General features: G+C 35.6%; 1 pseudogene; it reads right to left on the bottom strand.

Moving 5' to 3' along the window:
* Positions 1–1,969: 1,969 nt before the first annotated feature.
* On the bottom strand, positions 1,970–2,088 carry LOC123394079 (annotated as a pseudogene).
* Between the last annotated feature and the right edge of the window lie 14,514 nt (positions 2,089–16,602).

The raw sequence follows: 16,602 nt of genomic DNA, 5'->3' as shown, positions 1-16,602 counted from the left end.
AATCCCATCCATTTTTTTTCAAAAAGAAATGGGACAAATCATCCTAAAATCTATATGGAACCAGAAAATACTTCGAATAGCCAGAAGAATATTGAAAAAGAAAGCCAAAGTTGTGTGCATCACAATTCCAGACTTCAAGCTCTATTACAATGTTGTCATCATCAAGATAGTAGGGAACTGTCCCCAAAACAGACATAGATCAATGGAACAGAATAGAGAGCCCAGAAATACACCCTCAACTCTATGGTCAACTAATCTTCAACAAAGCAGGAAGGAATGTCCTATGGAAAAAAGACAGCCTCTTCAGCAAATGGTGTTGGGAAAATTGAACAGCCACATGCAGAAAAATGAAATTGGACCATTTCCTTATACCATATATGAAAATAGACTGCAAATGGATGAAGAAGCATAATGTGAGAAAGGAATCCATCAAAATCCTTGAGTAGAGAACAGGTAGCAACCTCTTTGACCTCAGCAGCAGCAACTTCTTCCTAGGAACATCGCCAAAGGCAAGGGAAGCAAGGGCAAGAATGAATGAACTATTGGGATTTCATCAGATCAAAAAGCTTTTGCACAGCAAAGGAAAACATTTAACAAAGCCAAAAGATGACTGTCAGAAGTTATCTGGGAGAAGATATTTGCAAATGACATACCAGATAAAGGGCCAGTATCTATCCAAAATCTATAAAGAGCTTATCAAACTCAACACCCTAAGAACAAATAATCGAATGAAAAAAGGGCAGAGGACATGAACAGACATTTCTGCAAAGAATACATCCAAATGGCCAACAGACACATGAAAAAAAATGCTCCACATCACTCGGCATCAGGGAAATACAAATCAAAACCAGAATGAGATACCACCTCACACCTTTCAGAATGGCTAAAATGAACAAGTCAGTCAATGACAGATGCTGGTGAGGGATGTGGAGAAAGGGCAACCCTCCTACACTGTACGTGGGAATGCAAGCTGGTGCAACAACTCTGGAAAACAGCGTGGAGGTGCCTCAAAAAGCTGAAAATAGAACTAGCCTATGACCCAGTGATTATAGTACTGGATATATACCCTAAAGATACAAACGTGGCATAATGAAGGGGCACATGCACCCAAATGTTTATAGCAGCAATGTCCACAATAGTTAAAACTATGGAAAGAACCTAAATGTCCTTCAACAGATCAATCAATAAATAAGATGTGGTATATATGTACAATGGGATACTGTGCAGCCATCAAAAGAAATGAAATCCTGCTATTTGTGATGACATGGATGGAACTAGAGGGTATTATGCTTGGCGAAATAAATCAATCTGAGAAAGACAACTATCATATGATCTCCCTGATATGATGAAGTGGAGATGCAACATAGGCGGTTTCGGGCATACGAAAAGAAAAATAAAAGAAGATGGGATTGGGAGGGAGACAAACCATAAAGGACGGAATCTCACAAAACAGACTGAGGGTCGCTGGGGGGAGGTGTGTTGGGAGAGGATGGTAGGGGTATGGACATTGGGGAGGGCAGGTGCTATGGTGAGTGATGGTGAGTGCTGTGAAATGGGTAAACCTGGTGATCCACAGACCTGTACCCCTAGGGATAAAAACACATTATATGTTTATAAAAATTTTTAAAAATAATTTAAAAAATCCATTAAAGAAAAAACACATATTGCAAGCCTAGAGCTAATCTCATATTCAATCAAAAAAGTTTGAATGTTTTCCCCTTAAAGATCAGAAAAAAGACAAGTGTGTCCACTTTCACTACTCTCATTTGACATAGTACAGGATGTCCTAGCCAGAGAAACAAGGAACACAAAGAAATAAAAGACTCCAAAAGAAAAAAAGGAAGAAGTAAAATTTTATTTTTTTGGATAACATGAACTTACATGCAAAAAAATCCTAAAAACTTCACAAAAAATTTTGAATAAACAAATTTAATAAAGCTGCCAAATACAAGATCAATATATAAAAGACAAGAATTTTGTTTTGTTTCATTTTTTTAAATAGTTTTTCATGTCATCCTTGCTCAGTGATCACGCTAATCTTCTCTGCATCATTCCAATTTTAGTATATGTGCTGCCAAAAGTAAGCACAAGACAGGAGCATTTTAACACTCTAATGATGAACTATCTGAAAAAATAAAGAGAACAATCTAATTCACAATAGCATCAAAAATAATAAAAAATACTTAGGAAAAGATTTAACTAAGAAGATGAAAGATCTGTACCCCATAAACTATGACATTGATAAAGAAATTGAAGGAGACATAAATGTAAAGATAGCTCATATTTATGAATGGTAAGAATTAACATTGTTAAAATGTCCATACTACCAAAAACCATCTGTAAATTCAATTCCTATCAAAAATCCAATGTTAGGGGCGCCTGGGTGGCTCAGTGGGTTAAGCCGCTGCCTTCGGCTCAGGTCATGATCCCAGGGTCCTGGGATCGAGCCCTGCATCAGGCTCTCAGCTCAGCAGGAAGCTGCTACCTCTTCTCTCTCTCTGCCTGCCTCTCTGCCTGCTTGTCATCTCTCTCTGTCAAATAAATAAATAAATAATCTTTTTAAAAAATCCAATATTTTTTTTACAAAAGTAAGTAAAGAATCCTAAAATTTATATGAGACCATAAAAGACAACAAGAAGCGAAATTACACTTCTTGATTTGAAACTATACTACAAAGCCCTCATGCTCAAAACAATAAAGTATACTGGCATAAAAAATAGACCAATAAACAAGTAGAACAGAATTGAGAGTCCAGAAATAAATCCTTTCATACAGTCACCTAATATTTGACAGGGGCCAACATATATAATGGGTAAAGATAGTCTGTTCAATAAATGATATATTTAAAACTGAATAGTCACATAAACCAGCATGAAACTGGAACCTTATATCACTCATAAATCTTAACTTGAAATAGATTAAAGACTTAAATGTGATGCATGAAACTAAATTTCCTAAAGGAAAACATAGGAAAAATTCTCCTTGACATTGGTCTTGCCAATATAGTTTTTGGATACCAGGCCAAAAAAACACAAGCAAAAGAAGCAAAAAAATAAATGCATCAAACTAAAGTTTCTGCATTGCCAAAAAAAAAAAAAAAAAAAGGAATGAAAACACAATCCACAGAATGGAAAAGAAAATACTTACAAATCTTATATCTGAAAGGAGGTTAATAACCAACAGATACAAATAGAAAAAAAATATATAATTAAAAAAATAGCAAAAGGATCTCAATAGACTTTTTTTTCAAAAAAGTTATATAAATGACCAACAGGAGCATTAAAAAGTGCTCAACGTAAAAACTCAGGGCAAAGTCATTATGTTGTTGTTGTTGTTGTTTACCTCTGAAAAACACAACAAGATATTACTAACTATTAGAATATGTACTACTAAAAAATTAAAAAAACTACAAATTTTGGTAAATATTGGGGAAAATGGGGAACTTATGCACTGTGATAGGGATATAAATTTGTATGGAAAACAGTATGGAGATTATTCATATTATTAAAAGTAAAATTACCATATGATTCAGTAATCCCACCTCTAGGTATATATCTAAAGGAAACGAAGTCACTATTCGAAGACATATCGGCACTCTTATGTTCATTATAAAAAATTATTAACTCTAAGCAAGAGATGGAAATAACTTCAGTATCCATTCATGGATGAATGAATGAATAAAATAAGTATGGTAAATATATACTATGGAATATTACTTAACCATGAAAAATTAAGAAATACTGCCATTTACAACAGCATGGATGGATCTTGAAGGTATTATACTAATTGAAATATTTCAAAGATTTTATATATATTTTTTAATTTATGTATTATGATATCCCTTACATACAGAATCTGAAGAAAAAGCAAACTAATGGAAACTTAGAGTTGAGTTGACAAGAGGTGAACCTGGGGTGGAATAAGGTGGTCAAAGGGTACAAACTTGCAACTATAATATGAAAAAGTTCTGGGGATCTAATGTACAGCATGATGATCATAGTTAATAATATATACATACATTTTTATTGTGCTTCCCTTTATTAAACTTTGCATATATCACATTCTTACAAGTTGAAAGTTTATAGCAATCTTGTATAAAAGAGGTCTCTGCTTCCACCATTTTTCTAACAACATTTGTTCATTTTGTGTCTCTCTGTCACATGTTGGTAATTCTTGCAATATTTCAAGTTTTTTCATTATTATTGTATTTGTTATGGTGATCTGTGATCAGTAATTATGACCCACTGAAAACTCAGAACTAGTTTACTTAAGGTATATACATTGTTTTTCCTTAAAGACATAATGCTTTTGAACAGTACAGTATAGTGTTTATTTTTTATATGCACTGGGAAACATAATTTTTTATTTGCACTGGGAAACCAAAAAAAATAATAATAATTTGACTTAGTTTATTGAGATAATCACTTTTTTTTAATTTTTTTTTTAATTTTTTATTTTATAAACATATATTTTTATCCCCAGGGGTACAGGTCTGTGAATCACCAGGTTTACACACTTCACAGCACTCACCAAAGCACATACCCTCCCCAATGTCCATAATCCCACCCCCTTCTCCCTAACCCCCTCCCCCCAGCAACCCTTAGTTTGTTTTGTGAGATTAAGAGTCACTTATGGTTTGTCTCCCTCCCAATCCCATCTTGTTTCATTTATTCTTCTCCTACCCACTTAAGCCACCATGTTGCATCACCACTTCCTCATATCAGGGAGATCATATGATAGTTGTCTTTCTCCGCTTGACTTATTTCGCTAAGCATGATACGCTCTAGTTCCATCCATGTTGTCGCAAATGGCAAGATTTCATTTCTCTTGATGGCTGCATAGTATTCCATTGTGTATATATACCACATCTTCTTGATCCATTCATCTGTTGATGGACATCTAGGTTCTTTCCATAGTTTGGCTATTGTAGACATTGCTGCTATAAACATTCGGGTGCATGTGCCCCTTTGGATCATTACATTTGTATCTTTAGGGTAAATACCCAACAGTGCAATTGCTGGGTCATAGGGCAGTTCTATTTTCAACATTTTGAGGAACCTCCATGCTGTTTTCCAGAGTGGTTGCACCAGCTTGCATTCCCACCAACAGTGTAGGAGGGTTCCCCTTTCTCCGCATCCTCGCCAGCATCTGTCATTTCCTGACTTGTTGATTTTAGCCATTCTGACTGGTGTGAGGTGTTATCTCATTGTGGTTTTGATTTGTATTTCCCTGATGCCGAGTGATATGGAGCACTTTTTCATGTGTCTGTTGGCCATCTGGATGTCTTCTTTGCAGAAATGTCTGTTCATGTCCTCTGCCCATTTCTTGATTGGATTATTTATTCTTTGGGTGTTGAGTTTGCTAAGTTCTTTATAGATTCTGGACACTAGTCCTTTATCTGATATGTCGTTTGCAAATATCTTCTCCCATTCTGTCAGTTATCTTTTGATTTTGTGAACTGTTTCCTTTGCTGTGCAAAAGCTTTTGATCTTGATGAAATCCCAATAGTTCATTTTTTCCTTTGCTTCCCTTGCCTTTTGCGTTGTTCCTAGGAAGATGTTGCTGCGGCAGAGGTCGAAGAGGTTGCTGCCCGTGTTCTCCTCAAGGATTTTGATGGATTCCTTTCGCACATTGAGGTCCTTCATCCATTTTGAGTCTATTTTTGTGTGTGGTGTAAGGAAATGGTCCAATTTCATTTTTCTGCATGTGGCTGTCCAATTTTCCCAGCACCATTTATTGAAGAGGCTGTCTTTTTTCCATTGGACATTTTTTCCTGCTTTGTCGAAGATTAGTTGACCATAGATTTGAGGGTCTATTTCTGGGCTCTCTATTCTGTTCCATTGATCTATGTGTCTGTTTTTGTGCCAGTACCATGCTGTCTTGATGATGACAGCTTTGTAATAGAGCTTGAAATCCGGAATTGTGATGCCACCAACGTAGGCTTTTTTTTTTCAATATCCCTTTGGCTATTCGAGGTCTTTTCTGGTTCCATATAAATTTTAGCATTATTTGTTCCATTTCTTTGAAAAAGATGGATGGTACTTTGATAAGAATTGCATTAAATGTGTAGATTGCTTTAGGTAGCATAGACATTTTCACAATATTTATTCTTCCAATCCAGGAGCATGGAACATTTTTCCATTTCTTTGTGTCTTCCTCAATTTCTTTCATGAGTACTTTATAGTTTTCTGAGTATAGATTCTGTGTCTCTTTGGTTAGGTTTATTCCTAGGTATCTTATGGTTTTGGATGCAATTGTAAATGGGATTGACTCCTTAATATCTCTTTCTTCTGTCTTGCTGTTGGTGTAGAGAAATGCAACTGATTTCTGTGCATTGATTTTATATCCTGACACTTTACTGAATTCCTGTATAAGTTCTAGCAGTTTGGAGTGGAGTCTTTTGGGTTTTCCACATAGAGTATCATATCATCTGCGAAGAGTGATAATTTGACTTCTTCTTTGCCGATTTGGATGCCTTTAATTTCCTTTTGTTGTCTGATTGCTGAGGCTAGGACCTCTAGTACAATGCTGAATAGCAGTGGTGATAATGGACATCTCTGCCGTGTTCCTGACCTTAGCGGAAAAGCTTTCAGTTTTTCTCCATTGAGAATGATATTTGCGGTGGGTTTTTCATAGATGGCTTTGATGATATTGAGGTATGTGCCCTCTATCCCTACACTTTGAAGAGTTTTGATCAGGAAGGGATGCTGTACTTTGTCAAATGCTTTTTCAGCATCTATTGAGAGTATCATATGGTTCTTGTTCTTTCTTTTATTGATGTGTTGTATACACATTGACTGATTTGCGGATGTTGAACCAAACTTGCAGCCCTGGAATAAATCCCACCTGGTCGTGGTGAATGATCTTTTTAATGTACTGTTGAATCCTATTGGCTAGTATTTTGTTGAGTATTTTCGCATCTGTGTTCATCAAGGATATCGTTCTATAGCTCTCTTTTTTGGTGGGATCCTTGTCTGGTTTTGGGATCAAGGTGATGCTGGCCTCATAAAATGAGTTTGGAAGTTTTCCTCCCATTTCTATTTTTTGGAACAGTTTCAGGAGAATAGGAATTAGTTCTTCTTTAAATGTTTGGTAGAATTCCCCCGGGAAGCCGTCTGGCCCTGGGCTTTTGTTTGTTTGGAGATTTTTAATGACTGTTTCAATCTCCTTACTGGTTATGGGTCTGTTCAGGCTTTCTATTTCTTCCTGGTTCAGTTGTGGTAGTTTATATGTTTCTAGGAATGCATCCATTTCTTCCAGATTGTCAAATTTATTGCCGTAGAGTTGCTCATAGTATGTTCTTATAATAGTTTGTATTTCTTTGGTGTTAGTTGTGATCTCTCCTCTTTCATTCATGATTTTATTTATTTGGGTCCTTTCTCTTTTCTTTTTGATAAGTCGGGCCAGGGGTTTATCAATTTTATTAATTCTTTCAAAGAACCAGCTCCTAGTTTCGTTGATTTGTTCTATTGTTTTTTTGGTTTCTATTTCATTGATTTCTGCTCTGATCTTTATGATTTCTCTTCTCCTGCTAGGCTTAGGGTTTCTTTTTTTTTGTTCTTTCTCCAGCTCCTTTAGGTGTAGGGTTAGGTTGTGTACCTGAGACCTTTCTTGTTTCTTGAGAAAGGCTTGTACCGCTATATATTTTCCTCTCAGGACTGCCTTTGTTGTGTCCCACAGATTTTGAACCGTTGTATTTTCATTATCATTTGTTTCCATGATTTTTTTCAATTCTTCTTTAATTTCCCGGTTGACCCATTCATTCTTTAGAAGGATACTATTTAGTCTCCATGTATTTGGGTTCTTTTCAAACTTCCTTTTGTGGTTGAGTTCTAGCTTTAGAGCATTGTGGTCTGAAAATATGCAGGGAATGATCCCAATCTTTTGATACCGGTTGAGTCCTGATTTAGGACCGAGGATGTGATCTATTCTGGAGAATGTTCCATGTGCCCTAGAGAAGAATGTGTATTCTGTTGCTTTGGGATGAAATATTCTGAATATATCCGTGATGTCTATCTGGTCCAGTGTGTCGTTTAAGGCCTTTATTTCCTTGCTGATCTTTTGCTTGGATGATCTGTCCATTTCAGTGAGGGGAGTGTTAAAGTCCCCTACTATTATTGTATTATTGTTGATGTGTTTCTTTGATTTTGTTATTAATTGGTTTATATAGTTGGCTGCTCCCACGTTGGGGGCATAGATATTTAAAATTGTTAAATCTTCTTGTTGAACAGACCCTTTGAGTATGATATAGTGTCCTTCCTCATCTCTTATTATAGTCTTTGGCTTAAAATCTAATTGATCTGATATAAGGATTGCCACTCCTGCTTTCTTCTGATGTCCATTAGCATGGTAAATTCTTTTCCACCCACTCACTTTAAATCTGGAGGTGTCTTCGGGCTTAAAATGAGTTTCTTGGAGGCAACATATAGATGGGTTTTGTTTTTTTTTATCCATTCTGATACCCTGCGTCTTTTGACAGGGGCATTTAGCCCATTCACATTCAGGGTAACTATTGAGAGATATGAATTTAGGGCCATTGTATTGCCTGTAAGGTGACTGTTACTGTATATGGTCTCTGTTCCTTTCTGATCTACCACTTGTAGGCTCTCTCTTTGCTTAGAGGACCCCTTTCAATATTTCCTGTAGAGCTGGTTTGGTATTTGCAAATTCTTTCAGTTTTTGTTTGTCCTGGAAGCTTTTAATCTCTCCTTCTATTTTCAATGATAGCCTAGCTGGATATAGTATTCTTGGCTGCATGTTTTTTTCTCGTTTAGTGCTCTGAAAATATCATGCCAGCTCTTTCTGGCCTGCCAGGTCTCTGTGGATAAGTCAGCTGCCAATCTAATATTTTTACCATTGTATGTTACAGACCTCTTTTCCCGGGCTGCTTTCAGGATTTTCTCTTTGTCACTGAGACTTGTAAATTTTACTATTAGGTGACGGGGTGTGGGCCTATTCTTATTGATTTTGAGGGGCGTTCTCTGAACCTCCTGAATTTTGATGCTCATTCCCTTTGCCATATTGGGGAAATTCTCCCCGATAATTCTCTCCAGTATACCTTCTGCTCCCCTCTCTCTTTCTTCTTCTTCTGGAATCCCAATTATTCTAATGTTGTTTCGTCTTATGGTGTCACTTATCTCTCGAATTCTCCCCTCGTGGTCCAGTAGCTGTTTGTCTCTCTTTTGCTCAGCTTCTTTATTCTCTGTCATTTGGTCTTCTATATCACTAATTCTTTCTTCTGCCTCATTTATCCTAGCAGTTAGAGCCTCCATTTTTGATTGCACCCTCATTAATAGCTTTTTTGATTTCAACTTGGTTAGATTTTAGTTCTTTTATTTCTCCAGAAAGGGCTTTTATATCTCTCGAGAGGGTTTCTCTCATATCTTCCATGCCTTTTTCGAGCCCGGCTAGAACCTTGAGAATTGTCATTCAACTCTAGATCTGACATATTACCGATGTCTGTATTGATTAGGTCCCTAGCCTTCGGTACTGCCTCTTGTTCTTTTTTTTGTGTTGAATTTTTACGTCTTGTCATTTTGTCCAGATAAGAGTAAATGAAGGGGCAAGTAAAATACTAAAAGGGTGGCAACAACCCCAGGAAAATATGCTTTAACCAAATTAGAAGAGATCCAAAATCGTGAGTGGGGAGAAAAGGGATAAAAAGAGGTTCAAAAAGGAAGAAAGAAAAAAAAAAGAAAAAGAAAAAGAAAAAAAAGAAAAGAATTTTTTTAAAAAAAGAAAACACCTAAGAAAAATTTAAAAAAGAAAAAATATATATATTAGATAAACTAGTAAAAAATCGTTAAAAAAGAAAAAGGTAACAGTTAAAAAAATTTTTACCCGAAGGCGAGAAGAAAAAAAAAAAATGAAAAAGAAAAAATTAAATTAACTGCAAGACTAAAGAAATCACAGGAAAAAAGCCATGAGTTCCGTGCTTGGCTTTCTCCTCCTCTGGAATTCTGCTGCTCTCCTTGGTATTGAAACCGCTCTCCTTGGTAGGTGAACTTGGTCTCGGCTGGATTTCTTGTTGTTCTTCTGGGGGAGGGGCCTGTTGTAGTGATTTTCAAGTGTCTTTGCCCCAGGGGGAATTACACCGCCCTTACCCAGGGCCGTGGTGAGTAATCCGCTCCGGTTTGCTTTCAGGAGCTTTCGTTCCCTGAGCGCTTTCCGTAGAGTTCCGGAGGACAGGAATACAAATGGTGGCCTCCTGGTCTCGGGCCGGAGGAGCCGAGAGCCCAGGGCCCCACTCCTCAGTGCGCCCTCAGAGAACAGCGCCCAGTTACTCCCGTCTGCCTGACCTCCGGCCGCGCTCCGAGCTCACCGAGCCTGTGACCGGTTCAAGGTAACACCGAGCTGTGAGCTTACTGTCGGCTCTGTCTCTGCAGCCAGGCTTTCCCTTTCTAATACCCGCAAGCTCTGCGACACACTCAGACACCCCCCGATCCTTCTATGACCCTGTGGGACCTGAGGCCACGCTGACCCCGCGTGGGCTTTGCCCCGGTTTAGCCTCTGGAGCGATGTCCCTCAGCGGAACAGACTTTTAAAAGTCCTGATTTTGTGCGCGGTTGCTCCGCCGCTTGCCGGGAGCCGGCCCCCTCCCCCCGGGGTCTATCTTCCCCGTCGCTTTGGATTCACTTCTCCGCCGGTCCTACCTTTTAGAAAGTGGTTGATTTTCTGTTTCCAGAATTGCTGTTCTTCTTCTCTTCGATCTGCCGATGGGTTTTCAGGTGTTTGCAATCTTTAGATAAGCTATCTAGCTGATCTCTGGCTAGCTGAAGCAGTCTCAGCTTGCTACTTCTCCGCCATCTTGACTCCTCGAGATAATCACTTTATTGAGGCGGTCTGGAACAAAACCCACAAGACCTCTGAAGTTTATCTCTACTGTACTATATACATAAAAGTTGCTAAGAGAGTAGATCTTAAAATTCCTTACCATACATGCATAAAAAACAGTGGAAACTATATGAGATAGTAGATGTATTAACATTTTTATGTAGATTATATTGCAATACAGATGTATGCCAATTTATCAAATTGTACAAAATTTACACAATGTTAAAAGTTTGCAATGTTATAAGAAACCATTTCTTATATTTACAAATTATAATATGTCGATTATTTTTCAATAAAGCTGGAAAAAAACTTTTTGTAGAATTTAATCTATTTTTTTAAAAAAGGAAGTAAGGAAGTAGAAACTGCAACTAACTCTGAAATAATAGAATACAAAATCCATTTTAGTTATATACACTGTGACAAAAAACTATTAGTTAGTTTACAATGAAGGAGTACTTTATGAAGCATGAAGGGTGGTCTATAAATAAGGCTGAAAGAGCTCAGTTTTTAAGGTTTAAATTTAAAATCTTCTTTTGAAATACTAAACTCACCACCCATTTTTCCAAACATAAATGTCTTAACTGCATGAATTTATTTCATACAACTCTATAATCTAGTTTCATAAGAAAGCAGCATGCAAATCTTGAATAAGACAGACTTGCTTAGGTTTCTTTATGTTCAACAGTAAAAGGATACTTCCCTAAAAAGAAGAAAAATCAGCATATTTATTATGATAATTATTATTCATAATGAGATTCATATTGAATTAGGGAATATATATCCTCAGAGGGGGTAAAGTAAAATGAAATTTATTTTGGTAAATGTGTCTATGAAGAGTCAATACAATGCATCAATATAAATGAATATTATCATTTTGAAACAAATTTAATTACTATTATTAGAATTATTATAAGTATAAAAATAGCTATCATTTTAGCATGGAATATGAGACTCTCATGCTCCATGCTTCATTACATCCACACAACAACTCTGCATAATAAGTATTATCATCACCATTTCATGGGTGAAACAACTGAGGCTAACACATTTTAGATAACTGGTTTTATGATTACATGGCTAGTAAAGATGCATCACACTAATTTAGGCTTTTATGATTTCAGAATTGTACTCTTTCCACTACACATTCTATTACTCTGTAAATACTTGGCTTGTTCTCATTTAGTTTCTTTAATTTTATTCATGTGGTGATGGCTTAAAGCTTCATTTAAAAGGAAGCTTAAAAAATTCATTTAACCAAAAGCTCCCAAGAATTAAAAAATGTCATGGATCTAATGTAGACATGGATATCATTAGTTAATGGGGTAACTATATATATTTTCCACTCTCTAGTGAGATAACAATCAGAGTATTTTTCTAAGTTTTTAGTCTCTGAGTGTTCAAAAGGACTTTGTTAAAATAGAAATATTTAGACAAAAGGTGATCAAAAGTCTGGATCAGGTCACCTTAAGATAAATACTAGGAAACTGAGGAAACAAATGGAGATTTGAACACTGAGCTATGATATAATGAATGGTTTAAAGTATTTAGTAGAGCATAGAAAAGCCCTTTAAAGCCTGGTCTTAGCCTAGCATTGCAGCTTCTGGGATATCTGTCTATCTATCATCTACCTATCTATCTATCTATCTATCTAGATATAAATTTGAAAACTTTTTTAACTAAAAGATTTTGAGAAAATAGAACATAATTAGCACCATAGAAGATCTGTTTATGATAACAACCTAGCCCCTCCTCCCAGTTTGTTAATATTCTCTCTTATTTAATGTAACATTGTGCAAATATACCACTACTGATCTGCCGTTATGAATGAAATAACTATAATCATCTGTTTTGCATATCCTGGTGAAAATATTCATTTAGTTCTAGGAATATTCATTGTATTTCTAGGAATGGACCAAATTTTTTTTTTTAATTTTTAAGTTTTCTAAATATTGTCCAACTTACCTCATATGTTTTTTATTATGTGCACTGTCATTCCTTCACATTCTTGCAAGACATTTTCACTGTTGCCCAATATGGTAAGTGTGTAATAGTATGTCATTCTAGGTTTTAATTTATTTTTAATTTAATTTAATTTAATTCCAGATTAATAATAAAGATAAACAGTTTTTATATATGAGTGGCCATTTGGATTACCCTTTCTGTAAAGTACATGCTCAAATCTTTTGATATCTTAACATTGTGTCATACTGACTTCTTTAATAGTAGATTTTCTGAATGAACTTTTAGCTGTGTAGGTCTTCTCTATTTTATTTTGAACTTGTTTTCATTTCAAAAAATCTTTATATTTATTTTCATAATCTGCTTTTATTTTGCTTTGTCTATTATCTATCTATCTATCTATCTATTTATTTATTTATTTATTTTGCAAGCAAGAGAGAGCGAGCAAGTGAGAGCGCAGGGAGGGATAGAAAAAGAAGGGAAAAAGAATCTTAAGCAGGCTCCAGGCTCAGCACAGAGCCCAACTCTGGGCTCTATTTCACAACCCTGACATCATGACCTGAGCCAAAATGAAAGAAATAAAATAAAATTAAGGTTTAAAAAAAAAAAAGGAAAAAGAATTGGAGGTTTAATTAAGTGAGCCACCCAGGCACCCCTGTGGTATCTTAAATTGGCTGTCATATCTTTAAAGTTCTAGAGTATCCATTTAATTCATTTATAAAAAAAATCTTTCTCAATATCATTTTTAGTTTCAGTTTTTTGTTCAATTTGCTTCCCCTCTCATTTCTTTGAGCAGAGTAATCAAGCCATTTTACAATCTTTATTGATCATTTTAACATCATACTTAATCCCATTTTGTCTATCAAATCTTGTTAATGGTTTTTCTTTGTGTGCTTTGTTCCATTTTGCTATGTTCAAGACATTATATTTGAAACTCTTATTGAGTAGGGATAATTAAGAGCTATAATAATGGTATGGTCCTCCTTGGCAGTATTTTCTCTCTTATATCTGAGACTCTACAAGACAATCATACTCCAAATTCAGTGATTGACTTTCTCAGTTTACACAGAAGGCAAGGTAGGCTATAGTCTTATTTCTGCTTCTCCTTCCTGCTGCTTTGGGGATCTCAACTTAAATTTGGGTTGTACCAAAGTCCTCAAATTTGATTGCTGCTCGATTTTGAATTTTGTTTCTCTAGTATCAAGTGTCTATTAAAAAACACAGCTCAGTGTGTTTTAGCAGTTTCAAATGCTCTCATAGCTAAAATGGCTTTCAGGCATATATCTTTAGACTCTCATTGTGTTTCGTATTTTGGCCCCCCATACAGTAATCCCTCACTTATTTTTATAATCATTCTGATATTTTTAACTTTAAAAGCTATTTTGTCTGGATTTTAAGTTGTCTTAAGTAGGAGTTTTTAGATCACCATTACTAGAAGCAACAACAAATATACATGAAAATATCTGCAGTAGTTTATCACATCTTTATGGCTTTGAAACTTCCATAAGCCGAGGCATCCTTCTCTAATCACTTAGGCAAACTCCAATTTTACCCTTTAAAAACAACACAAGAATTGCTTCATTTAAGAACATGTTCAGGGATGACCCTTCCCCACTGTTCTTACCAACATTCCCATACACACTCTTTGCTACCCACACCTTGTTTATGAACTTTCATTAGGTATATCAGCAGTCACCAGAATTTTGCTCTATTGTATTTTTGTCCTTTAGAGCTTTAATTAAATATTAATTCCATAGAAAGTCTGTCCCTTTTCTTTCAAACCTGGGTTAGTTTATTTCTTCTCATTCTTTTTCAGAAGTTACTTTATTAGAGAAACTTACAACTGTATTGTGACTTTGGAGCCTTTACAGTTTTTTGACTGGAAAAATCACCCATCCCTGAGATTTTTACGCCGCTTCCTTGCTGATATTATTCAGAAATCTGTTCAAAACAGACTTTTTCAGGGAGGCCCTTTCGGACCACTCAGTTACAAAACCTCTTCTCAATCACTGCTCTTTTTAAAATGTGCTTATTTAGTTTCAAATATGCATCACTATTAAAGAAAAACCAGTACAATTTTTTTCTTTTTAAAGTTGGCTTACCTATTATCTCTCTCTCCAATTAAAAAATGATTCCTCTGGGCTGGAGTTTTGTTGTGTGCTCATCTTAGGCCAGGCACTCAATAAATTGTCTCTGAATGATTGAATTGTTTGACTCCCTTGCTAGATTCTCAACTTCATGAGGCCAAGGATTGTTTCTATTCAGTCCTTCTTTATCCTCAATATCTGTTATATTGCAGTCACTTACGTGACTAATGGGGAAAATCACAGAAAGAAGGAGTTAAAAAACTATAGAAAAACCCCGTAGGTTCAATAACACAAAGCTTTCTAAAAATTATTTTAGCCCAAGAATTGCATACTGGCTGCACTTTTGATTTTTTTTAAATGGTATTGAATTTTATTTAAATGGAAAAATACTTGAATGGTGGAATAATAAAAAAAAATTATAAAAGCAACTTGCTCCTTAAAGTAAGAATTATATATAGGGCATCTCTTCTAGAGGCAAAAATTTTCAAATGTCAAACATCTGAAAGCATAGAAGGAGAAGTAAGAGTGTGAATTGTACTTCAATGCTCTTTTCTTTATATAAACAGCTTCATTCACACCTTTCCAATTTTTAAAAACTCTTTTGACAAAGCCTTCAGAGGAGTTACTGCTGATGACAACCATCACAGCCCTGACAGGAGATATTTTATAAAGAAAAATAATAGCATGTTTTTCCCAAAATTGTTTAAGGATATGGTGAAAGCTCTGTCGGATTCAAAGGAGGAATGTGCAATTCCATGCTATATATAATAATGACTTATTTTAATAGTGGCCTTGCAATTTTTCAGATATATCCATTTACTGAAAAACCACTATGAAATAAACAAAAAAAACACAAACAAATGAACAGGGTTCGAGACAGGGATTTATCTAATCTAAAAAATAGCACATGTTCACAGAATACACAACACATATCCCAAGTACTACTATAGGTTTCAAGTAATAGTCAAAAACAATAGTAAACATGATTCAGACCCTACCAGTCAAATCATAAATGGGACCTTAACTGTAAAATCATTATCTTTAGATCAAAGTGGGTAATTGGGTGCTGAAGATACATTATAGAACTAATATGTTATAGAAAAACTCCTCTGAAATGAGTCATTTATTACATCACTTTTTCTGCAACAGCTGCTGACCCATGTTTTTGGTTCCTGGAAATAGCTGCTAAACCCGGTCATACTTCTTAAAATGCACATATATTGGAAGAGTTTTCAAAGTATTTTGTCATTTCTAAAAATGCAAAACCAAATTACATTGAAATCCTAAGGGGTGTTTTCAGGGAGAGCTGTTAGGATGTGGTTTCTGTGTAATCACAGAGATTAGCTCCAACACATATTTAAACTCTCCCTCTAGGAGCAACCTTAGTGGTCAAAACAAGAAGATAAACAGATGTATACACCCCTGGCACAAAATTATCACTTATTGTTTGTCTTCCTAGTCTCCTCGTGTTACTTATTTATCTAACTTCTCTCTGAAATCAGGGGAAACACAGAATCTCAATCAGTTGACATTTTCTACGGAATTACCCACCAATAGTTTGAGTCATACCCCTAAGACTTTTTTTAAATTAGTTTCATCTCATAATCCCAAATTGATTTGCTTCCGCATCCTTAGTACACTGTAATTTGATTTCAAAATGAGGATCAGTGAAGTAATGCCACATTAATTAATCTATTTAACTTTCATGTACTTTAGAACTATG

Source organism: Mustela putorius, unplaced genomic scaffold (assembly GCF_011764305.1).
Source record: "Mustela putorius furo isolate JIRA1106 unplaced genomic scaffold, ASM1176430v1.1 tig00001363_pilon_pilon_pilon, whole genome shotgun sequence".
Lineage (NCBI taxonomy): Eukaryota > Metazoa > Chordata > Mammalia > Carnivora > Mustelidae > Mustela > Mustela putorius.
The sequence above is the reverse complement of the archived record's forward strand: the minus strand, read 5'-3'. Positions and strand labels throughout refer to the sequence as shown.